This window comes from Cannabis sativa, chromosome 5 (genome assembly GCF_029168945.1).
Source record: "Cannabis sativa cultivar Pink pepper isolate KNU-18-1 chromosome 5, ASM2916894v1, whole genome shotgun sequence".
Lineage (NCBI taxonomy): Eukaryota > Viridiplantae > Streptophyta > Magnoliopsida > Rosales > Cannabaceae > Cannabis > Cannabis sativa.
This window is the reverse complement of record NC_083605.1, coordinates 8,409,524-8,432,960: the sequence shown is the minus strand read 5'-3', so window position 1 is coordinate 8,432,960 and position 23,437 is coordinate 8,409,524. Positions and strand designations below refer to the sequence as shown.

Below are 23,437 nucleotides of genomic sequence, written 5' to 3'. Positions count from 1 at the left end.
CATTTTATTTAAAATTGACAGAATTTGTTCAGTATAAAATTTTTACTAAATTGCTGAATAACTTCCTTCAATATATGTGATGTATTTTTTTTTTTTTAATTTTGTGTTCTTATTTTAATTTTTTTTCTCACCATTGAAATTTAATACATAATATTATTGATTGACAGTATAAAAACATGTATCATATTTAAAATTAAACCAACTGCCATATTATTCTTGAAATCAATTAAAGTCTCAGAATAATATAACTCATTTAATATGATTGTTTAGTATAACTACACTGGGCAATGCAGGTTCACCAGCCAACCTATAAAAAACAAATGCTAATTATTGATGGTTGTAACAAGGGAATATACTTATTTAGTACCTTGTGTTTTCATGAAAAACATATTTGATACCCTATGTTTTCAATAATACTTAATTGGTACCTCATATTTTTAAATTGTACATATTTGATACCTTAAAATAAAATTTAATCAATACAATTTTATTAATTTAACCAAACAATTCTCAGCGTAATCAAATAAATAAATTAGAATTTAGAATTCATAAAATTTTAAACTATTGATAGTATTGATTAAATTTTATCAAAAAAATTTGAATTTAGGGTACCAAATAATTATAATTTTAAAATACAGGGTACTAAATAAACATTACTAAAAATACAAGGTACCAAACTTGTATTTAGATAAAACACAAGGTACTAAATGTGTAGACACCCTTGTAACAACTATATTAATGGCAATACATTTAGATGTGTTCCTCAAACATAAGCAAGTTAAAAAATATATTCTTCTCAAACTAAAATATTTGTCAAGAGTGGAGATGTGATTCATAGTTTCATTTAGTTGTAGATTTTTTATGTGGCAGTTATTACTTTCATTAATAGTATGCATTATGATGTTCCAGATGCTCCTAATAAAGAGATTATGAGAAATAATTCAGACTAAGATTGATACAAAATGTGCATTAAGAAATATTAATTTCCCATCCTGTCTAACAAAGACATTGAGATAATAATAAACCAATTTCTTATTTACTTCAAAAGTTATTCTGAGTTAATTAAATGAAGTAGTTTTTTTTATGATAAGTATGTTTGATGGTAGATTAAATCAAATATGAATTTATAGTTGTCTATATCAATAGAATTTAAAACTAATAACTTTGTTGTCTTTCTATACTTTTGTTTTGTTTTTTTTCCCTCACACACTGTCATTTAGTTATTTTAGCTAATCTTGCCTTTTTTTTAAGCTCTTATGTTGTAATGCATTTTACTTTAGATAACATACTAGTATGACTCCTAAAATAATATGTCCAATATAGTAAAAGTCCCATACAAAATTAATGATGGCATGATTATTTATTTTTTCTTTCTAGTTTGCTTACAAGTTTAAAGTACTCATGTAAGTCACTGATTCTAAATTTAATTTAATTTTTTTTAATTCTCATTATTTACCTTCTGAGTAATCACTAGTTTTGTAAACCAATTTTATATACTTTTCAATATTATGGTTGCCATGAATTTATAGGTTAACCATTGCCACCATAAAAACACTGTGATATGAAACTCAGTTATTTCATTCATTAGCATTAGTTTAGCCTTTTAGTATAGTAATTATTACTTAAGACCATACAAAGTTTATATAAAATTAATTTTGGTATCATAGATTCATAAACAGCCATTACAACATGATTCTAAAAACAAAAGTTAACACATAACTAATTTCTTATAAGTTCATTACATCAATTAGTTCATAGCTCTCTATGAACTATTAAAAAAAAAAACACCACATAATAGATGAAAAGGAATAACATCATCCCCTACCTCTACTAACAACCGGTTCCATTAGAACAATTTAAAGGGAATGTGGCTATTACTTTAGTCATATTTCCATGAAAATGTTATCTCAAAAGTAGACATCAACATAAGATATAAGTTAAAATAAACTGTTGGGAGTTGTAACTAATGTCTTAGTACATCATATAGGCTTATAGTACCCATAGGATGAACAAGTGATCCACTTGCATGGACATCCAAGTATGGACTGCTATTTTCATGTCAGTCACTCTAGCGCTTATGGAAGCAGCTTGTTCAAAGGCATAGACCCTTTTAGACAGCTCAAAAATATTATGGTTATATACTTTTGTCTGCTCCTCTAGCTGCTGTTCCAAATACGAAATTTTTTAATGCAAGGAGTTGTTATTGATGTACAGTTGTTCTAGAAATGAAACTCTTTGATGCAAGGAGTTTTTATTGATGAGCATCTGATGATATTCATTAGCAAACAATGTATTTTTGTGCATGAATGGCTTGCATTGCCATTTGCAATACATAAATGACATCACATGGATGTGGTTGTCCCCATGTGCTAGAACCAAAAGTTGGCTCATTATTACCAGTTGATACTTCCCATTGGTTTGAGAAATGAGGTGAGTAATTCATTCTCATAGTTTTTGTTTGAGGTTTGTTTGAATACTAAGATACTACCTCTTTATTTGTACATTGCAGACAAGTCAAATAAAGTGACATACAAAATGCATAGGCAGCTTTATATAGGAGTAGAAAAGAGTGTGGCCTTATCAAAAGAATGTGGTATGACTTTTCAGTATAATATTCTTACTTTAATTTAACATTATAATGGCTCTTGACATGACAATTCTTAATCCAGTTACTAAAACATTTTACTTTAATTTAACATTATAATGATCACTACCATGTCAAGTAAAAAAGTGGTCATTGTAATGTAATCAAAGTAAAGTGTTTCAGTAATTAGATTCAGAATTATCATGTCAAGAACCATACCATCTACCATTGCCACCTATATAATAAGAATAGTACAATGAAGAGTCATACCACCTTTATTTGATAAAGCCACACTTTTTTATACTCCTATATAAAGCTACCTATACATTTTGTATTCACTTTATTTTACTTGCCTGCAAATCACAAACAAAGAGGTAGTATCTTAATACTCAAAGAAACCTCAAACAAAAACTGTGGGAATGAATTACTCACCTCATTTCTCAAACCAATAGAAGGTATCAGCTAGTAGTAATGAACCAACTTTTGGCTAGCTCTAGCACATGGAGACAACCGCATCCATGTGATGGCATTTATGTATTGCAAATGGCAATAAACACAATGCAAGTCACTCATGCACAAAATGCATTGTTTGCTAATGAATATCATAAGATGCTCATTAATAACAACTCCTTGCATCAAAGAGTTTCATTTCTAAAACAACAGCACATCAATAACAACTCCTTGCATCAAAGAATTTCATCTCTAGAACAGTGGCTAGAAGAGCAGACAAATGTATATAACCATAACATTTTTGAGCAATCTAAAAGAGTCTATGCCCTTGAACAAGTTGTGGCTTCCATGAGCGCTGGAGTGACTGACATGCAAATGGCAGTCCATACTTGGATGTCCATGCAAGCTGTGGCAAGTGGATCACTTGCTCATCCTATGGGTACTATAGCCAATACGATGTACTAAGACATTAGTCACAACTCTCAACAGTTTATTTTAGCTTATATCTTATGTTGATGTCTACTTTTGAGATAACATTTTCATTATTTTAGCTTATATCTTATGTTGATGTCTACTTTTGAGATAACATTTTCATGGAAATATAGCTAAAGTAGCAACCATATTCTCTTGAAATTGTTGTAGTGGAACCGGTTGTTAGTAGAGGTAGGAGATGGTATTCTTCCTTTTCATCTATTATGTGGTGTTTTATTGGTAATAGTTCATAGAGAGCTATGAACTAATTGATGTAATGAACTTGTGAGAAATTAATTATGTATTAACTTTTGTTATTAAAATCATGTAGTAATGACTGATTATGAATCTAAGATAACCACTTGAGGCTAGCTCAAGTGGCCATAGGGAGTGTGTGTGTGTTGGAGGTCTTGGGTTCGAGTCCCAGGTTATGCATGATGTAATATATAAACGCTTAAATCAAAAAAAAAAAAAAAAAGATTATGAATCTAAGATACCAAAATTAATTTTACATAAACTTTGCATAGTCTTAAATAACAATTACTATATTAAAAGGCTAAACCTAATGCTTATGGATGAAATAATTGAATTTCATATCACGGTGTTTTTATGGTGGCAATAGTTAACTTATAAGTTCATGGCAACCATTATACTGGAAAATACATAATATTGGTGTACAAAACTAGTGATTACTCACAAGATAAATAACAAGGAGAAGGGAAAAAAATGAAATTAAATTCAGAATCAATTACTTACATGATTATTTTAAACTTATAAACAAACTAGAAAGAAAAAATAATAATCATACCATCATTTATCTTGTTCGGGATCTTTATTATATTGAACTTATTATTTTAGGAGTCACAATAATAAGTTATTTAAAATAAAATGTATTACAACATAAGAACTTAAAAAAGACAAGATTAGCTAAAATAACTATATGACATGATATGTGAGGAAAAAATAATGAAATAAAAGTACGGAAAGACAACAATATTATTAGTTTTTAATTCTATTGATATAAACAATCATAGATTTATATTTGATTTAATCTACTATCAAACTTACTTATCATAAAAAAATCTACTTTATTAAATTAACTATGAATAACTTTTAAAGCAATTAAGAAGTTGATTTATTATTACCTCAATGTCTTTGATAGGCAGGATGGGAAATTAATATTGCGTAATGCACATTTTCTATCAATCTTGGTCTGAACTATTTCCCATAATCTCTTCATTAGCAGCATCTGGAACATCACAATGCATACTATTAATGAAAGTAATAACTGTCACATATAAAACCTGCAACTAAATGAAACTACGAATCACTTCTTTACTCTTTGACAAATATTTTGGTTTGAGTAGAATATATTTTTTAACTTGCTTATGTTTGAGGAACAAACTCTTTCATTCGGTTATATAAACACATCAAAATGTATTGCCATCATTACAACCTTCACTAATTAGCATTTAATTTTTATAGGTTGATTAGTGAACCTGCATTGACTAATGTAGTTATATTGGACAATCCTATTAAATGAGTTATATTATTTTGAGTCTTTAATTGATTTCAAGAATAATATGGTGGTTTAATTTTAAATTTGATACATATTTATATACTGTCAATCGATAATATTATGTACTTACCAATGGGTACTAAACTTGGATGAACAGGTGAGAAAAAAAATTAAAATAAGAATATACACACATAAAATTAAAAAAAAAATGCATCGCATATAATTGAAGGAAGTTATTAAGCAATTTAGTGAAAATTTTATACTGAATAAATTCTCTCAATTTTAAACAAAATGTTTATGTATGTGTTGAAATTAAGAACCTTAATTTCCATTCAATACTTTCACTATGAGAAGTATTTAAATGAGAATGTAGTTTTTATTTTTATTTTTTTGGCAAGAAAAATAAGAATGAGGTTGAGAGGCAGTTAGAACCTTGTGGCTCCTTTGTCAAAAATAAGATCTATAAAGGACTGCAAGGGTCTACCAATCACAGATATTCATATTCAATTGACAGGATATATTTTTCTTGTTGAATGAGGTTATCCACTCCTGAATTTAAGGAAACAATAAATGCAACATTAACTAGACCCAAACGAAACCATTTTGGTTGAACAGTTGAAGAATTTAATTAGTCAAATAAAATTAGAATAGTGGTGACTAACATGAAAAGGTAACAATCATTTCACAACCGGAGTCAGCCATGAACTAATTACTAAACTGACATAATATCAACTAAATACAAGAAATTATGTGCAATAACTGATAATTATAATGGAGAACTCTTTCAACATGTGTAAGTGGATAACACGTGGCATTATGCTATTTGTCATTGGCATAAAAATAAAGTAAAAAAATTGGTAGGAGATGGAATTTATGGCCTGAAAACAAATATAAATAGGTGTTGGTGCCTCACTCTACTACCACCTCTAAAAAACCAATTTGCATTCCTAAATAGAATAACCATTAATTTTCATGCAAAAATATCTAACTTGTTGCGAAACCTATTTCCACCATCAATTGTTAAGCAAGAGCCCTCTAATTTAGAGGATGTTCTGCCTAATGAGTATCCAACTCTGTACCCCCAATATAGAATTTTGCCGAGTTCTAAATCTCCCTCCCCAATAACACCAACTTCAAACATTTGCAAGAAAGAACCAGATTCACCTCACCCCCACAAATAACACCAACTTCAACCATATACAAGAATGAACCAGAATCATCCACATCTGACTCCTTTGTGGAAAAGGAATCGAGTTCTCCAACCTTACCGTGAGTTAGGAAATATGGAAAAATGAAATCTCCAAGGAAAGGCAAGTGTAAATCTTACCTCGCTAAGTAGGCTGACAATGTGAAACTGAAGTTCCTCCGTCGCAATGTGTCCACAAAATCTGAGAACCTCCGCTGTGCTCCACTTAATTGTACAACAATTGTATTCAAGATTCGCCAGCTCCTAGATCAGCTAAGCATTATTCTTAATGGAATACAGACTGTTGTTGGAGACATCTTTGTGCAGATGCCCATGGCAAAGAACCCAGCAAAGTGATAACTATTGACTAAGAAATGCCTAAGATAAATAAAAAGGGCTATAGTACTTAAAAATTTTGGGTATAGATATTGGCAATGCAAGTTGGGTTTAGATAATATTTATATGTATATATAAAGAGAGAGAAGTTGTGTAAAAGTAAGCTTTACACTGTATAGAAATGTATAGAAGATCATATATGTTGAGTGATATAAAATATAAAATAACAAGACCTACGTACCTCAGTCGATTCTCCATTTCTTTTAATTGTAACCTAAAGCAAAGGATTAGTTGTTGAATCTCCTGCAAGTCTCTTGCAAATGATGAAACTTGAAATAGTTAATGAGCAAAGCCACATTAAACCCTCTCCCACGAGAGAGAGAGAGAGAGAGAGAGAGAGAGAGAGAGAGAGAGAGAGAGAGGGGCACACACTTTATCCACTTGAAGAAGTTAGAAAATTTCTTTTATTTTAACTTGGGGAGCTTTTGTAACAATATGTGAGGTCAAAGAAATGGAGGACAAACTGGAAAAATTATGTGGTGGAATTACATTGGTAAAGCCAGAAGATGGTGAGGCTAGCTGTTGAAAAATTGTAAACTGACAAAATAAATCAATATTTACACATTTGTGGGATGCTATTACTGAGAACTCACCAAAGAATATTAGGATTTCAAGGTGTTATATATTTTCATTTCATTTAAGGGTCTTTGTTTTAACTTTTGAGAATGTGTTTTGCCATACCATTATTATAAGAAGAATTAAGAAAGAAAAGAAAAGAAAAAAAACATTTCAGTGATGACCTCACCTGACTTGATTTGACTACTCCTGAATATTTATTTTTGAACTAGCTTTTTTATTTTAAAATTTCCAATACAATGGAAAATGATTCTGGTTATATAGTATTTATTATGTACATTTTAATTTTTATTTGTCAAATGAAAACCTACCACCAACCCAATCAATCATCCAATGTAAACTCACAAAGTTGGTCTTTTACTTCACGTGCTATAGCTCTAGCTAGCTAGCTAGTGTTATAATTACATCTATGGATCATTTTTAATACTAGTAATTTTGTAAGAATGTTAAAAATTTACCAATCATTTAATAATATAATATTTTATTTTATTTTTTTTCTATATTATTTTTTGCACTCTTACTTCTAAAAATACTCTAATGTATAATACTCTTTAAAAATATTATAATTATGACCTCACACATTATTATTTAATATATATATTTCAATTTCTAGTACAATAATTTTTTAGTTTCAATTTTTCTATTAAAAAAAATAAATAGCATCAATGCCACAACATAACATCTATGTAAATTTCTAGATTGACATCCTTATCTCTCCAATAGTATAGCATCTCAATATTTTAACACATAATATGTCCACCTCACCAAACATCCTTTAAGATTTTACCATTGGAGATGCTCTAAAGTAGTTTTTCATCATATATCCGATTCCCGATCCTTGGCATTAATTAAAGGCTAATTATGATTTTTACCCCTGAACTTTGACATGTACCAAATCATGCCCCCTGAAATTTTAAGATCGTTAAAAATATCTCCTGAACTAGATTGTTAGATTTAAGGAATTTTGTCTAATTTAATTCAATTTTACTATTTCAGTGATTGTTTATGTACTAAACCATGCTCTCCAACTTTGATATCTACCAAATCATATCCCTCGAACTTTGACATATACTAAATTATGCCCAACGACCTTAAAAATTCAGGATTATAATTTAGTACATGTCAAAATTCAATGGAAAAGATTCTAATTAGCCTAAATATTCACTGTAAAACAAAAACAAGTGTCCAACCATACTTTTTTGGGCTAATGAATTCTATACATCAACAATCATTTATAGGATTGATCACATTACATATAATCATGTAATAATCAGATATGATAAATAGATAATAAACACAGAAAAAAGAAAACGCATTTTTTTAACCCAATGCTAAGGAAGATCATCTTTTGATCTAGATCATGTATCATACTCGAGCTGAGAATGAAGGATCATGGCGTTACGGAGCAAACGGCCATGGATGGCTGTTGGAAGCTCTACCATTCCCATAATGTATAGAATGAGAGAGATATAGAGAGAGAGAGAGAGAGAAATCTAAAGCGACTGAGTAAATGATTAAACAAAAACCTAAAGCTAAATATAAATGAGATAAAAGAAAAGAAAAAAAAAAAAGTGTAAATAAAAGTAAAAACTTAAAGCTAATTAAATGAAAATTTTGTAAAAGGTAATAATAAAACTAATTAAATGAGAAATTATTTTTTTTCCATTAAATAAAAATAAAAAAAAAACGTTTTCTAGTAGAATGAACAAACTATAGATATTTTTTCAAAGAAAATAATAAAGGTAATTAAATGAGAAAATTATAGTAAAATGGTGATAAATAAAAAAATTAAGAGAAAAGGATTGGGAAAAAAACTCATACAAACTGCTATATGAGCAACTATTATGCCTTCTTTTATAATTATGTATAGACTCGAAACTCGAAAGTCGAAACCCCATAACCTCAAACCCAAAAACCTCAAAACCTCAAACCCCAAAACCTCAAATTCCAAACCCCAAAATCCTAAACCCTAGGTGGTAGACCCTAGACTCAAAACCCCAAACTCTAAACAGCAAAACCCCAAAACCCAAAAATCTTAAACCCTAAACCACAACCCCAAACCCCCAACCCCTAAACCCCAAACACCAAACCTGAAGCCCTAAACCCCAAATGCCAAACCCCTAAACCGTAAACCCCCAAATCCCAAAACCAACAAACCCCAAACCCCAAATCCCGAAACCCATACCCCAAAACCCTAAAAACCCCAAATCCAGAACCACAATCCATAAACACCAAACTTTAAACCCCAAACCGCAAATCTCAAACCCCAAACCCTAAACATCAAACCCTAAAACCTAAACCTGAAACCCAAACCCGAAAACCCCAAACCTCAAACGCCAAATCCCAAACCTAAACCCCAAAACCCCATGCCCCAAACCCCAGACCCAAAACCCTAAACCCCAAACCCTAAACCTCAAAACCCCAAAAATTCAAACCCTAAATCCCACCATTTTGGTGGAATGATTATTCTATATTGAAATGTAAGGAAACACCATTCCAATGTAACATGAGAAAAAATTTAATAATTATTTTATCAATATTTAATGCATTTAAATTTTATTTTATTCCATTCCCCTGAACCTTAACCTCGGACCTAGGACTGAACATTTTGAGCGAGTTCGACCCGAAGCCGGGCAATCCGCCCGGACCCGACCCAGAATTTTTTTTTTAAAAAAAAAATATTAAGGCAGGTCGGGTTCAACCCGGTACCCTTCGGGCGGGTTCGCGGGTTAAGTTTTTAGGACCATCGGGTTTCGGGTTGAACCCGAACACGCCCGCCAACCCGCATATTTCATATATTATATATATTTATTTTTTATTACATATTATATATTAATGAAAAAATAAAAATAATTAAAAATAAAAACTAAAAACTAAAAAACCCTAAACTTTCCTTTACCTTTTACTATGGATATGGATGTATTTTGAAATATTTTAGTTTTTACTTTTATCATGATTCATGATTCATGAACATGAAGATGAAGTTTGATTTGATGAACAAGTTGTTTGTTGGTTGGATTGATTAATGCTTATTTCTTCAATAGTTGATTTGATGAACAAGTTATTATATTATATATGTTTTATTTAATAAATAAAAAAATAAAAGAAATAATTATTTGAATAAAATATTAATTTTTTTAAAGAGTTGACCTGGTCAACCTATTGACCCGGTCAACCCGCCAACCTGTGACCCGCCAACCCGCTAACTCGACCCCTATTGGGGTACGGGTTCAGTTTCATTTTTTTAAACCCGATACTCGTTAACCCAAAATTGCGAACCCGAAACATGGTAAACCCGCTCAATGTTCAGCCCTACCCAGACCCTAAACCTTGGACCCTCCACCCCCAACCCCTAACTCCTCACACCCTGAACCCTGATCCATGAACCATGAACTCTGAAACCCTGAACCCTGAACCCTAAACCCTAAAACCCTGAACACTAAACCCTAACCCGAACACCCTGAACCTAGACCCTTATGTGGCGTTTAGTTGGAGGTAATGAAATGGAATCGAAAAGAAACAGCTTTCATTTCATTCTTTTGTTTGGTTGCATTTTAAAGTATTGAGATGTCATTCCAATGGAATGCCCTTTACACTAGATTGGTGGAATGACTATTCTATTTTGAAATGGAAGGAAAGACCATTCCAATGTAACATGAGAAAAAATTTAATGATTTTTTATCAATTTTTTATGCATTTTAAATTCTATATTATTCCCATTCACATTCCTATTCCCCTAAACCCTGAACCCAAAACCCTAGACCCTAAATCCTAAACACAGAAACCCAAACCCCAAACCCTAACCCCAACATCCAACACCCTGAACCCTGACCCTTGAACACAGACCCTTAGGTGGCGTTTCGTTAGAGGTAATGAAATGCAATGGACAAGAAATAAATTTCATTCCATTCTCTTGATTAGTTGCATTTTAAAGTATTAGAATATAATTCCAATGGAATGCCCTTTCCACCATTTTGCTGGAATGAATATTCTATTTTGAAATGGAAGGAAAGACCATTCCAATGTAACATGAGAAAAAATTTAATGATTTTTTTTTATCAATTTCCTTACAAAATTGGTAGGGGAAGTTCTCCCTTATTTAATCAAGTTCTCCCTTTCCTAATTTTAATAATGTAAGTTAACAAATGTAAGGGAATGATTACCTTACCATTGATTCTCATTACTTATTAGTAAATATGCCATAAACTCTGACCCATGACCCCTGACCCTGAACCCTTACCCCAACCCCTACCCCAAACCCTAACCCCTAACCTTAACCTCTAACCCCTAAACCCCAACAGCAACCCTAAGCCCTAAACCCTAAACCCTAAACCCTAAACCCTAAACCCAAACCCCAATTCCCATTCCCCAGCCCAGTCCCATACCCATTCTGATTCCCATTCCCATTTCCATCCGCATTCCCATTCCCATTCCCATTCCCATTCGCATTCTGATTCCGATTCCCATTCCTATTTGCATTCGCATTCCTATTCCCATTCCCATTCCCCAGCCCATTGCTATTACTATTCCCATTCCTATTCTCATTCCCATTCCCATTCCCATTCCCTGACCCATTCCCATTCTCGTTCACATTCCCATTACCATCCCTATCCCCATTCCCATACCCATTCACATTCCCATTCCCATTCCCATGCCCATTCGCATTCCAATTTCCATCCCATTTGCATTCAAATTTCCATTCCCCACCCCATTCACATTCCTATTCCCATTTGCAATCACATTCCCATTCCCATTCCCATTCCCCGGTCCATTCCCATTCCCACTCCCACTCCCACTCCCATTCCCATTCCCTGGCCCATTCCCATTCCCATTCCCACTCATTCCCATTGCTATTCCCACTGCCATTCCCATGCTCATTCCCATCCCCATTCACCAGCCCATTCCCATTCGCCGACCCATGCCCATTAACATTCCCATTCCCAAACCACAAAACCCTAAACGCCAAAACCCCAAAACAAACCCCAATTCCCATTCCTAGGCCCATTCCCATTCCCATTCCCGTTCCCTGGACCATTCCCATTCCCATTCCCTGGACCATTCCCATTCCCATTTGCATTCGCATTCCCATTCCATGACCCATTCCCATTCCTATTCCCATTCCCATTCCCATTCCCATTCTCCGGTCGATTTCCATTCCCATTCGCATTCCCCAGCCCATTCCCATTCCCATTCTCATTCACATTCGCATTTCCATTCCCATTTCCCAACCCATTCCCATTCCCATTCACCTAAACCCTTTGGCATGTTTACTAATAAGTAATGGGAATCAATGGTAAGGTAATCATTCCCTTACATTTATTTACTTACATTATTTAAATTAGAAAAGGGAGAACTTGATTAAATAAGGGAGAAAAAAAAGTGAGAACTTCCCCCACCAATTTTGTAATGGTTGCCATTAACCATGACCCATGACCCCTCACGCCTGAACTCCTGACCCCAAACCCCTACCTAAAACCCTAACCCCTAATCCTAACCTCTAACCCCTAAACCCCAACCCCAACCCTAAACCCTAAACTCCAAAGCCCAAACCCCAAACCCCAAACCCCAATTCCCATTCCCCAACCCATTCCCATTCCCATTCCCATTCCTATTCTCCGATCCATTCCCATTCCCATTCGCATTCACATTCCTATTCCCATTCCCATTCCCCGGGCCATTGCCATTTCTATTCACATTCCCATTCCTATTTCCATTCTCATTCCTATTCCCATTCCCATTCCCACCCCATTCCCACCCCATTCCCATTCCTATTTCCATTCCCATTCCCATTCCCATTCCGATTACCATCCCCATCCCCATTCCCATTCCCATACCCATTCCCATTCCCTGGCCCATTCTCATTCTCATCCCCATTCGCATTCCCCTTCGCATTTCGTTTCCCATTCCCATTCCCCGACCCATTCCCATTCCAATTCCCATTCACAATTGCATTCCCATTCCCCAGCCCATTCCCATTCATGTTCCCATTCCCACTCCGACTCACATTCTCATTCCCATTCCCATTTCCTGGCCTATTCTCATTCCCATTCCCATTCCCATTCCTACTCCCATTGCCATTGCCATTCCCATTCCCCGATCCATGCCCATTCCCATTCCCTTTCTCATTCCCTATTCCATTCCCATTCCCCAAACCACAAAACCACAAAATCCTAAATGCAAAAACCCTAAAACCCCAAACCTTAAACCCCAATTCCCATTCGCATTCCCATTCATTGGCCCATTCTCGTTCCCTACCCCATTCCCATTCCCATTTTCATTCACATTGCTATTCCCATTCCCATTCCCATTCGCATTCGCATTCCTATTTCGTAGCCCATTCCCATTCCCTGACCGATTTCCATTCCCTGGCCCATTCCCATTCCCATTTCCCGGCCCATTCCCATTCCTATTCCCATTCCCATTCCCATACCTTGGCCCATGCCCATTCCCGTAAACCCTAATGGCACGTTTAGTATACAATATTCAAAATCAGAATCAATATTTGTAATATGTTGTTTTCTAATTTTTTTTAGAAATAGAATAGTTGTGATTTATCTTATTTACTTTATTAGGAAACGTAATCGGAATGCTTAAATAGACGAAATTATCCTTTTGAGTTAAACTATATTATATGGTAGTTATCTTGTAAGATAAATTTTAAAGGACAAAATTGCCATTATATATTTAATATTAAAAAATAAAATAAAAATAATTAAAATCCATTACCCTTATGGCACGTTTACTAAATTGTAATTGCAATCGGAATAAATGAATAGGAAAAATCAAAAGGAATAAAAAATTTAACAATCGAAATCATTATTTTATTATGTTGTTTAATAAATTGACTAGAAAGGGAATCAGGATCATTTAATTTTATTTACATAACTAGAAAAGGTAATCATAATACTTTAACTTGACTAAATTACCCTTCATAGTAAATATTTATTTTTAATTTATTTATTATAAAATTAACTAAATACATTCATAAATAAATATATACTATTAATTAATATTTATTTTTTAATTAATAATATTACAATTGCGAACCTTAAATATAACTAAAAAAATACTTATTAAAGATTTAATAAATTTCATAAACAAACATAACATTACTTAAGGAAAAAAAAAAACCATAAACATTTCATTGGAATAGAAAATATAACTAAATATTAAAATAAGCTCCTTATAAAAAAAATAATGATGTTTTAATATGTTCAACAAAAATCCAAATATCTAATGATTATATGATTATACATCGTTTTACAACAAATTCATAATACATTACATTTTTATCTAATATGATATTGCATAAAATATTCGCATCAATGCAGGTTCTTTAAGCAATATGTTGGTTGCTCGAATACACTGCCTTATAGTAAGACCTTCGATCTTGCTTATTTTTGTGTATAAATTGTCTTGCATCTCAGTTACATTCTTATCTGATAATGCATCTGTCAATCCTTAAAGTTTCGGGACAATTTCAGATACAGATTCTGCCAATGCACCAATATTTGTGGAAATACTATCGATAGCATTAGATTTTTTATTCTTACCAGACTTTTGATTATTGGTAGTACTCTCAGTAGATCTACGTCGACACATATTAGTTGGTTGTTGAGTATTTGAGATACCATCAAACTCATCTATTTCTTCATCATCTCCACCATCATTTATGTTATCATCAACCCCAAATTCCACACCAGTTGCATCATCATGGCGTATTTCTTCTTCATCATCATCTGTGTAAAGTCCTTTTTTGGCAAGTTAGTTGACAAAATAATTTTTCTTTTATGGTAAGATTGTTGTGCATTCATTTTTGGATTCTTATTACCTTATAAATTCAGTTTTTAGTTACCCTTTTCCTTGTTAGGAAGGTTGCACTTTCAGCTGAACTTTCCTTTGTTGAAAACTTCTTAAAAGAGAAGAAATTCTCTTTTGGAAAGTTGTCTTTTTTAGGGAAACTTTGATTATTGCCTTTTCCTTATTGATTTCGATTGTATCTTGATACAATCAGAATATCTAATCTGTTTTTGGCAGGAATCAAGCATTGATAGAAGATCAGACCCGATTTTAGCAAGTTTCTCGATTCTGGTGTGATCTGCTGCGTCAACATCCGATTCTGATGTAGCAGATCGTGTTTTCTTAGGAAAGTTTTTGTACAGCTGTAGATTCGAACTTGTGGTTGCCTCTTTGGTTTCTATATTCTATAAATAGAGCCTAGAGAGCAACCATTCGAATTATCTCTTCCATTAATCATTTTTTGCATTTATCTTTTTGAGAGAAGAGTGTTTCTTTGTTTTGTGAGAGCCTAGTTGTTCATCTAGGTTCTACTTGTTTATTTCTGTTCTTACTCTGTCCTAGAGGTTGTGAAGAGCTACTTGACTGAACAAGAGATTGGTCTTCGGGAGAAGACTTGATAAAGCCTTACTTCGGGAGGAAGTAAGCACTTGGTCTTCGGGAGAAGACTTGTTGAAGCCTTACTTCGGGAGGAAGTAAGCACTCACACTTCAAAGACGAAGGGAGTTCGGGCTTGAAGGTGTTTCAAGAAGTCAGATTCATAAAGTGGATTACAAAGGATTGCGGCAATACTTTAGAGGGAGTCTAAACTTGTTTAAGTCAATTGTCTTTGTAATTTTGATACTTTATTAATTGATTTCATTCTCTGGGCGTGGCCCCGTGGACTAGGAGTGTTCGTGAGAACACTGATACAACGTATAAATCTCTTGTGTCAAGTTATTTATTTTTCTGCAAATATTTTATATTCTGCCTGTTTCGTTTTGTTGTAGCAGAATTACTTTCTGCTTCTGCAAACGATTCCAGTTTTTATATTTTCTTATATACAACTGACATTTGCAAAAATACGGTTTTTCAATCTGCATTACCACCATTTGCCCCAGTAACACAATCTCGTCCATATATTTCTACTAGCTTGTGGTAATAAGGGAATGATTTTCCATATAAACCACTTACATCTTTTCATTTATGTACATTCACAAATTAAAGCATATTAAGTTTATGTTCTCATAAATAAGCAATATTAACATATTTACATATATATTTATAATCATAGTATATATTTACCTTCACATACTCATCAAATACACTTTTCTCACACACTAACGTACTATGTACTTCATCCTAATTGAAACTACTTAATAATAATAATTCTGCCAAACAGTAATACTTTCCCTTCAAAGTCTTAATACGTGATTCAATATGAGGTGACGCCTTCAAGTTAGAATCTAGTAATTTTGCCTCTAGCATACTCTCCATTTGTTGCAAATAACTATTTTTAAATCCACAATCAACTCTCCATGTAAGATTTCGACTCAACTCTAGAAGGCAGACGATCAATGCACTATCTTGTTCAAGGGTCCAATAATGTTTATTTTTACCTCTTCCTCTTTGATCAACATTAGAGTTTGAACTCATCCTATACATACATTTAAAATTTCTCATTATTATAAAAATAAAATCATAAATTTATCTATGCATAAGCACATCAAAGCATAAATTTGAAGACTTAAAATACTCATAAATTAATATAAAGAAACCAAAAAAAAAAGTTACTAAAGCAAACAAATAAGCATATGTCTTTCATACATCAAATCATAATTAGAATTGTTAAAATATAAGTGCTAGTATTCTAATCATCTATTTGCTAGCCACGCATTCCACATTTCTTCTGCCAAATTTTGTTTCCAAGTAGTCCATAAATCTGAGGACTCGATATTATTAATATAATTATTATTTGTTATGGGATGATTTCCTAATACACTGTTCATCTCATTCTCCACTAGATCAATGCTCATTTCTCTTAGAATAAAATTATGCAGCATACAACAAACAGAAATTATACGTCGTTGTGTTTTAATGTCATAAAAGGATGGACTTCTGAGAATAGCCCATCGCATTTTCAATAATCTAAAACAATGCTCAATTACATTCCTAGCATTTGAGTGCTTCATATTAAAGAACTCTTCTACTGTGTTTGGACGGTGTCCATCATTCCAATCATTAAGATAATATCGTGTCCCTCTAAAGGTGCAAGAAAACCTTGACCATTATCAACTAAATAATAATAACCTATCAACAACATAAAATGAATTATGTTATTTACTCAAAAACTTTATAATATTTTTAGTTTGATGAGATCAAACTTCTATAAATTTTCTATAATTAATTTTACCATTAGGGACTTTTAAACTATTTCTTTTAGATAAAGCATCTCTCATACACGTCCATCGTGTGCTGAGCCTTCCCAACCCGGTAGGACGTATATAAATTACATGTTCTGTGAACAAACTCCTAAAACATTGGTTGCAATCTCTAATTTTCTTGTTCTATACCTTGGCTTATCAGCTTTGGATACTCGAACTCTTACATAGGTTCCATCTAAATCTCTCAAGCAATTCTACATTACATTTATTGCACTAATTAGAAATTATTAAATTTAACAATCAACAACTATAATTTGAATCTATAATTCTTACCTTAAACCACTTCCACCTTGGATCGATTGAGGTCTCTAATATTGCTCAGGTGTTTTCCAAAATTCTTTTTGGCAACGAATCATTGCATTTAAACATTCATGAAAATATTTGCTAACAGTTTTTTCCTGATCTTTTGAAACTATAACCAACAACTCGATTCTTATGGCGATGTGTTAGAATGTATAGGAACATTGCTACAATCTCCTCGACAGAGACATTTCTTGTTTTTCTTAAATTTTCCCTAGTGCTAAGTATGTTACATAACCTTTAGAATGTTTCCCTATCCATTCTCAATTGTGAAACACAATTGACATCAGTTGCATATACTAAATTATGCAAGTTTTCTAACTGTTTGTAGACTCTCATTATGGATAATGGTTGATTGAGGCGTCTTCTAGAATTTATCCATGCATAAGCACCCACAATAGTACATGCAGTTAAAATAACATCTAAAATCACAATTAAATTTTGCACCACAATAATTAACTTTTGCTTTCTTACTAAACTTAAACGAGCTATTTTATTTACAAAAAATAAATAATAAAAAAAATTATATGACAATATTAACATATATATATAAAACACACATAAATATATATGTACAACATATAAAGTAATATATAAATTTTCTTAAAAAAAAATAATGTGTGTAAACAAGTAATTAACAAATATGTTAACAAAAAAAATTTCAATAACAAACACGAGATATATAATGTATAAAAAAAGTAATTGACAATATAGCAATATAATGTAGTTTTTATTCATGTACTCATAATGAATAAATAATGTATATATATATTTTAAACAGTAAATTTTATCAATTTCTCTCAAAAACAAAAAAATATGTATTATCAATTTTTAATTTTGATCGAATAAAATTCAAATGTTCTTTAAAAAAAATAAAAAAAGAATAAAATTCAATGCCCAACCCATAGTATGACAATACAGTTTAATAAAAAAAAAAAACTTGAACATGTTGCTTTAAAAAATATATATAATTTTTGTAAGGGATGCAATAAATGTATATTATCACTATATATAATTATATATTTATAAACTAAAAAATTAGGGGGCCATACAAAGATGGTACCGTGTATGTCCCTTGCTCCAGCCATTGACATTTGTATATATAGATCGAATGAAAAAAAATGAAAAAAAAATCTGACATAATAAAATTATATACGTTCATATATAATTACAATTATCAATATAAAAAATATATTTTGTTTGATAGAAAAATAGTTGCAATATATAAAAATTTATAGACTATTATAATAATAAGAATCTTCATAAGCTATGAAAGAAAACAATTAGTGACATAATTTCATATGGATTATGAAGCCAATAAATTTATATGGGTAAATGGCGGCAAAACTCCCAATACTTTCGTTTTGGTTTCATTAAACCCCCAAAACCTAAATTTCTGCGGGTAAACCCCCAAAACCAGGAAACTGTTAGCAATTTAACACTTCCGTCCAAATTTAGCTGTTAACTGCCAGGTTGGATTGTCCACGTGGACACAATAAACACGTGGCACAATTTTATTGGTCCACGTAAAAAATTATTTAAAAAAATAAAAAATTAATTATTTTAAAAATAAAAAAAAAATTCTTTTTCTTTTTTTTTTTCTTTCTTCTTTTTTCCTTTCTTTCTTTTTCTTTTTCTTTTCTTTTTTCCTTTTTTTTTTCTTTTTCTTTGCCTATGAACCCTTCCCAGCCACCCAACCACCCACCCACCACCATTCCTTCCTTACCACCACCACCACCACGACCATCTTCTTTTTCTTCATCTTCTTCAGTCATCTGCTACCATCACAACCATCCAAATCACAAAAAAAAAAAAAAAAAAAAACAACAACAACAACAAAACCAAGTTCAAATCAATTCAAACAAATTAAAATCCAACAAATAAACAAACAAACATATATATACGAAATCTTAACCCCAAAATTAATATTTGAAAACCCTAATTTTATTTTCCCACTACTTTTTGAAACCCCTAAATATAAAGAAAAAGAGAAGAGATCGGGAAAGAGAGAGAGTAGAGATCGATCCGAGCTAGCTTGGTGGTCCCCGACGTCCTCCTCCACAACCACGTCGAAGCTACATCTTTGTTCGCCGGCTTTAATGGCGGATCTGAGATGGAGGAGATGGTGGGTGGTGACTTTAATGGCTTCGAAGTCGGCGGAGGAGGACGAGGCCGGAGGAGGACGACGCCGGAGGAGGTTGGGCTGCCTGCTGGTCTTGGACGCTTGCTGCAGCCACAATGGGTTGAAGATGGTGGTGGGCTTGTGTACCTGCGAGAGAGAGAAAGAGAAGAGGGTATATGTGTGTGAGAAAAGACAAAAAAGAAGGAAAAAGAAAAAGAAAGAGAAAAAAAATATTATTTTTTTATTTATAATTTTTTTAAATTTTAAATTAATTTTATTTTATTTTTTAAAATTTTTTTAAATAATTTTTTACGTGGATCAATAAAATTGTGTCACGTGTTTATTGTGTCCACGTGGACAATCCAACCTGGCAGTTAACAGCTAAATTTGGACGGAAGTGTTAAATTGCTAACAGTTTCCTGGTTTTGGGGGTTTAATGAAACCAAAACGAAAGTATTGGGGGTTTTGCTGCCATTTACCAAATTTATATTGATCAATACAATTTTTACAGGTACAAATTAGCAGCTTGAATCACGAAAATTTAGAAATAATGGATAAAAAAACTCAATTATTACTACTTGTGTTTTACACACATGTAAATCGCCACACAAATAAATATTTTTCAAACTACTTTAGCCACAGCTTAATTAAAACAAAATTGTATCACCACATCAAAGAAGTTTAAGTTGAGTAATATTATAAATAATAATAGTAATGATATATATTAAACAAATGATAGAAAACTTACTTGATATGTTCTTGAGAGATTAATTGAGTTTGTTCTGCAAAAAAAAAGAGAAACTGAGAACAGATAAATGATAGAGAAGAGGGATGCGGTTGTCAAGTTTAAAAAGATAAATTAATAGGGTTTACACTATATGGTTTTATATGATGTCAATATTATCTTATAATTTTAGTAATAAAAAGTAAAATAATTTTTAAAATCCTCATTTCCCGTATGGCATACCTGAACAAAATGAGAGGAAAAGTATTCTCTTAATTTTCTCCTAAATTTATGTTAACCCATAATCATTCCTATTATTAAATAAAAGTACCCTACATCACATTCCCAATCTTGATAAGTAAACATGCCATAAGCTCCAATTAGTAGAATGAGTGATGCTTTTTTGGTCCATTATATTAAATGATGTTTCAAGTTAATGAAAATATCAATATTATAACTTTTTGTATATTTTTGTAAGAATCTATATTATTGATTAAGAGATATATTAGGAATAATAATCGTCTCATTATATATATACAAACACAGAAGCATCATATAAATAATTGTATTTTTTTTTTAAAAAAAAGAATTAATAATAATAAGTTTTTTTTTTTTTAAGAGAAAGAAATTTTATTAACAATAGAATCAACTATTACAATATATAAAAATTCAGTAGGAATATCATCCATATTAAAACTGCGATCCGAGTATAAACAAGAGCTACGAGCAACATAATAAGCAGCTTTATTTACAGAATGTTTAACAAAAAAATAAATTGACAAAGTTCAAAGAAGCTAAAAGGAGCTTACAATCTTAGATCACCAAAAAAGGAAGGTAAATTCAAAAAACTAAAAACAGTTTGAACTGAAACTAAAAAATCGATTTCAAGTTATACAATTCCCCAATCTTTCGAATCAATCCAACTCAATACTTTTCTTTATCCCCAAAGCCTCTACAAAGGCCCAACAAATTAATAATAATAATAATAATAATAATAATAATAATAATAATAATAATAATAATAATAATAATAATAATAAGATCCTGTATTTTCTAAAATTGTACAAATAAGATCCTGAACTAATTTTTTGTCAAAATAAAACTTAATAATAATCTGATCAAGAGATATTATGATAAAATTAATTACATTTTTTGTATCTGTTCGTGTTAAAAATTATCTTAAAGTTGATTATATTAAAAAAAAATTGTTGAAAATTGAGCTATCCTATTTTTACTATTTTGAAAAATATAAAGTTCATTTTGTCATTTAAAAAAACATAGTGTTCAATTGGTAATTTTTGCAAAACACAATGTTTAAAATGGTATTTACCCTAATAATAACAAAAAAGTAATTAATTAATTAATTAATAATAAGTTTATAAATAATAAAAATAAGAATTAATAATAATAATAATAATAATAATAATAATTTTTCATAAATGTACAACAAAAACAACATAATTACAAAAAATGTGCAAAAAAAATTATTTTAAAAACTTATATATTTTGAAAACTTATTACATGAAACCATACATTTTAATCATTAAATAATAAACTATGTTTATTAAAACTCAAAATAAACAATTTCGTAAAATTAATTAAACAGTTTTATAAAAATAAACAAGTTAATTTTTTTTTATTAAAAGATAAATGTTTATTATTTATTTTAGTATGAATTATTATAATTTAATAAGATTTTTTTTAATAAAATATAATATCAAAATTATAAACATTAATGTATATAAATATAAATCAATACTTAAAATTACTAAAAATAAACATGACACATAGAGTGATATAATAAACATATCTTATTTTGTTTATTAAATTGGTATGTTTAATAAATAGAAAAAAAAAATAAACATATATATACAAAGTATTTTATATTATTAGTATGTTTATTATAATTGTAAACATAAAAATAGACATAGGCAATTTATACTATACTAAAATAAGTATATTTTTTTTTTCTATTTGTTTCTATATATTGATTATTTTCTAATGAATTAGTGAACGAATTTTCTATTGAAGTATAATTCTTACATCAAAATATAAATAAATAAACATAACTTTATAAACTCCAAAAATTATTTAATTAGAAAAAATAAACATGACACAATAAACAAAGAAAAAGAAAATGATAAACAATTTTTTTATATACTGTATATATTATTTATTTTCAAAAAAATTACTAAAAAATAAACATAACACACATAGAGTGATATAATAAATTTATGTGAATATTATTATTTTGTTTATTAAATTAGTATGTTTAATTAATAGAAAATAAAATAAACACATATATAAAATGTTTTATATTATTGGTATGTTTTTTATTATAATTGTAAACATAAAAATAAACATAACTAATATTACCATATATATAATAATCAATAATTATTACCATATATATTTATAAAAGAAATTAACAAAAAGTTTTTAATTATCTATTCTATATAAAGTGTGTCTATATAACAGAATTCTTGGTTTATGAGAAATTTATGGGTGACTTTTTTATTTATATTAAAAATAAAATTATTATTAAAAATAAAATGGTTTATGAGAAATTGGGTGACTTTTTATTTATATTAAAAATAAAATAGTTTATTATTATAAATAAAATAGTTTATGAGAAATTCATGAGTCACTTTTTATTTATTTATAATAAAATAAATTCTATTAAATCCAAAAAAAAAAATACGATAAGGTTTTCTTTAATTATTTATTGTATTCCTTTTCCTATTACAATTTGGACATTCCCATGGGATCAGGCCCGGCCCTGGGCATAGGCGGGCTAGGCCTGTGCCTAGGGCCCACCCAGCCCAGGGGCCCAAATTTTTTTTTCCTCTTTTAAAATTATACATTTTTTTACCAATTTTGAAAAATACT

At 30.7% G+C, this 23,437-nt stretch overlaps 2 long non-coding RNA genes across 3 annotated transcripts; both read right to left on the bottom strand.

The window, feature by feature from the left end:
• Window positions 1-4,491: 4,491 nt before the first annotated feature.
• On the bottom strand, window positions 4,492-7,182 carry LOC115717155 (uncharacterized). Of its 2 annotated transcripts, none has more exons than XR_009687790.1 (2): window positions 6,788-7,182; window positions 4,492-6,474 (listed from the first exon to the last, which is right to left on the bottom strand). It is a non-coding gene; the product is annotated as an uncharacterized LOC115717155 (long non-coding RNA). The 2 variants fall into 2 exon arrangements; XR_009687791.1 differs by having other exon boundaries at window positions 4,492-6,430.
• A 12,351-nt stretch (window positions 7,183-19,533) lies between these two features.
• Window positions 19,534-20,660, bottom strand: LOC133038542 (uncharacterized). Its single transcript, XR_009688060.1, has 2 exons — window positions 20,573-20,660; window positions 19,534-19,971 (listed from the first exon to the last, which is right to left on the bottom strand). It is a non-coding gene; the product is annotated as an uncharacterized LOC133038542 (long non-coding RNA).
• Window positions 20,661-23,437: the final 2,777 nt, after the last annotated feature.